The sequence below is a fragment of the Empidonax traillii genome, unplaced genomic scaffold, assembly GCF_003031625.1.
Source record: "Empidonax traillii isolate 1590-97213 ecotype Southwest subspecies unplaced genomic scaffold, ASM303162v1 scaffold355:size2308892, whole genome shotgun sequence".
Lineage (NCBI taxonomy): Eukaryota > Metazoa > Chordata > Aves > Passeriformes > Tyrannidae > Empidonax > Empidonax traillii.
This window is the reverse complement of record NW_020955548.1, coordinates 1,009,393-1,012,938: the sequence shown is the minus strand read 5'-3', so window position 1 is coordinate 1,012,938 and position 3,546 is coordinate 1,009,393. Positions and strand designations below refer to the sequence as shown.

At 46.0% G+C, this 3,546-nt stretch overlaps 1 long non-coding RNA gene across 1 annotated transcript in view; it reads right to left on the bottom strand.

Annotated features, from left to right (window-relative positions):
* LOC114061747 overlaps nt 1-1,990 on the bottom strand; it is an 11,379-nt gene extending 9,389 nt beyond the window's left edge. Inside the window, exon 1 of the long non-coding RNA XR_003572198.1 lies at nt 1,834-1,990. This is a non-coding gene — a long non-coding RNA (uncharacterized LOC114061747). The remainder of the gene's footprint in view (nt 1-1,833) is intronic.
* Nucleotides 1,991-3,546: the final 1,556 nt, after the last annotated feature.

Sequence of the window (3,546 nt, the reverse complement as noted above, 5' to 3'; positions counted from 1 at the left end):
CATACAAGATGCTCTCCCTCTTCACTCAGTGTCGTCAGAAAGTGGTTCTCCAGAATTTATTAGACCACTTCTCTTGTACATCAGCTGGGAACCAAACTGCTTTTGTTTGTACTTTTGAATTTTAAAGGAGCAACATACTGTTTATATGTTGACTTCGTGTATATCTATGTCTGTGTATGAATCTATGTGGAAAAGCTTAGTGTAAAGTTTGGAATAATAATTTGAATACTAAGCAATAGAAGCAAAAAATAAACCCACTTCCTTCACTGAAAGAAAAGTATGACAAGGAGCAAAACCCAAAGCCATAATTGACCCTGTTTTTTGGATGCTGGCTCTGAACTGTCAGTGGCCATTACATCAGATAAGCCATGAGCCTAAGTCAAAGTCTAAAGCTTTATAAGGTCAGGAAGGTAAAAAGAATCAGGGCCAGTGCAAGCTTTATAAGTCTGTAAAGAATTTTAAGGCCATATGCTGCTTAACAGGCACCAGGGTAGAGGGAACGTGAGACTGGAGAAATATGATCTGTAGATCAAGTCCTAGTAACAATTCTGGCAGCAGCAACATTCAAAACCATCTGCAGCCAGTTTAGCAAACAATCTGGAACACCACCAGGAACAAATTAAAATAGTCAATCCTGGAAGTCATGAAAGCCTGTATGAACAAGCGCCTGAGCAAATGAAATGGTGTTTTCATGAGAATATCTTGCAATATTCTCAAAAACATCAAAAGATTTTTTTTTTTTTTGCCCTCTCTTTCATGTGAAGACAAAAAGCTGAAAGGAGAGTCATATGGGTAAGTAGAGAGAAACGCAATTCAGCACTGGAGCTCCAAAGCAATCAAAATGCCACAGATTTCACTGGCAGCAATATTAATACAAGTCAGATAGAGTCCTCCTGTACACTGCAGGGCCTCAGACCCGGATATTCCACTACACTTTGCAGCACATGTTGAGTGCAGGAGCTGGGAAGCAAATGTGCTGAGAAATCCCACGGAGAGGGGTGTGGGTGAGAAAACTGGCTAGCATATGCCGTGCTCCGACATGTAGCAATTGAACTCTCACTACATGGATCTCATTGTGTAGCACCTCCCCCAGCAAGTGAAAAAAAACAGTGCATGTGTGTAAGAGGTTAGGAGTTTAGGATGCAGTGCCAACAGGAAACGGAAAAAGGGAGAGAAGTAGAAAACCAGACAGTTGTAGAAACTGTAAGGAAACACAAAAACTCCATTAATGCTATCCAGTGAGAAGCACTGCCTTGTCAATTGTCTGGGGTGTCAAATTTTCATGGAGAAGAGTAAGAGAGAAAGTGCTTTCACAAAGGCCCACATACTGGACACAGCACAGTCAGGAATCTCTGTTGTGGACTAGACTAAGTCTTTTCGAAGAACTTCTCTCTGCTAAGATTCACTCCAGGCACAAGAGGCAGCTCCCACTCCTGCTGCTCTAGCACCATGCCCTGCTCTGCTCTGGCAGCGAGGGCCAAGGCAGTCCCACTCACTCCACTACCCTGTGAAAGAGGGGAAGGTTTTCAGGGAGAGGTAGTCTAGATTTTTCTGAATTAAAAGCAAAGCTGAATTCAATCCAAATCCCTGACACTTCAGATTCTTGCTAGTTTATTTTAAACCCAGGAGCTATTGGAGACCTCTTTTCACAGAGCAGTTTGACCCACCAGCACATAATTGAGTCACAGAACATACAATCTGGGACAGGTTCGTGTTCAGATACTGCAGGATGCAAACAGGCAGGCTTCATTCAGTGTCTATATAAGGAACATTAGCATAATATTATTTTGTTTTTGAGCAGGCAGGAGGAAAACATAAGAACAAAAAATTAACTTCAAATTAAAATCCTGCTGTGACTCTTGTTTTAGTCATTCTCCTCTTAGCTTTGTTACTCCAGAATTAATAGATATTAAAGCAGAACTGTGCCCACTTTAACTGCAGATATAAGTCCTGTCTTCTTTGCCTTTGACTAGCAAAGGTGAAACTGGACCCTTGGTCCCAGTCCTGAGGAGCGTTATATTCCAGCATTGCTGGCACAAGAGCAGAGCACTGATGGAGCTGGCTCATTCCCAAGCCCTGCTGCTCCTTTACTTTGCCCAGGAGAAGGATGTTAAGCTCACAGCAAGTCAGGACTGATCTCACACTGGGTGATTGTCTCATTGCCATTCTCTTTCTGTTGGTTATGCCATGACCATTCGTAGTCTAGCCTTAACTCTGAAGTAAAAATAAAATAAAAAATAAAATAAAATAAAATAAATAAAATAAAATAAAATAAAATAAAATAAAATGAGATTTATATCCAGGAAAGCGTTTTCTGACAATCTGGGACAGGGGAGGGGAAACAAACAGGCACCTATAGAACACCACTGCAATTTGTGTATCGAGGCTTTTATTAGCGAAGCGGATGTCAGGCAGCACTCCGGGCTGATGGAGCTCACAATAAAAAGCCATAGAGACTGTTCCGCGCCTTTTTAATTGTCCTTTCTAAATCACCCATGGTATGGATTCGGGAATTAAGTGGTTTAATAGCTGACTCAACCGAATGGTTTTGATGGTGGTTTTATTCAAATGAAGGACAAACTGCGCCCGCAGCGGGAGCGGCGAGGGGCTGGGAGGGGAGCGGGGGGGGTCTCCCCCGCAGCGGTGGCGCCGGTCGCGACGGCAAGGACAGGGCTCCAGGAAGAGCTTGTGCCCCACGCAGAGCCCGTCTCCCCCCGGGGCCGGGGCATCTGCCAGGCAGCCGGGCCCGGGCCGCCCCGCTCCGCCGCTGCCCCGGCCACAGCGAGGGGGGAGCCGAGGACAGGGGAGAGGGCCGCCCTGGCACTCTGGGACACAGCTCTGCCCCACCTGCCTCTCCCCCGCGGGTGGGACGAGCTGGGCAGGGCTGATTCCACTGCACAAACAGCTGCCCGAGCCTCATGGCAGGCAGCAGCATCCTTGCAGATGCTGCGGGGCAACCCGCAGAGACGAACAAGGGTAGACGTCATGTATGTCGCTCCCAGCACCTCCGATACACCGGGATGGCTCAATCCTACCGAGCAAGGCAGCAAAGACAGGTTTAAAAATAAAAGGCAAGTCCCATATTCATTCTCATCTGCTTCCCAGCTCCTTTCATGTCCAAGCTTCAGTTCATTGCTATACCCCTCAGTAGCAAAGCTACCAATGACAGAAGCCCACACTTGCTGGGGTTGATACCAGAGCAGGCACAGAGAGCAAGATGTAAACCAAGAAAACGCCTGGTGAAGGCAAAAAGTCCATCCAGCTCATGCACCCTGTCCCTGTCTTCCTCTGCAGAAGGGAGGCAATATTTGGTCAGAAGGCTCACCAAAGATGGGCATCTAAACTTTGGCATAATCATCTGACTAAAGCAGTATTGTGTATAATCAATAGGAAACTCTAGATTCCCCTGCAGGCCCCCAGAGAGAGGGTTAATTAGATGCTTCAACTTGCCAGAAAAAAATCTGCCTCTGGAGGTCTTCAAAGCCTCTTGTCCTTGTTCACTTGTTTAGGGAATACAAGAACTGAGTTAGCAGGACTGTTTCATTA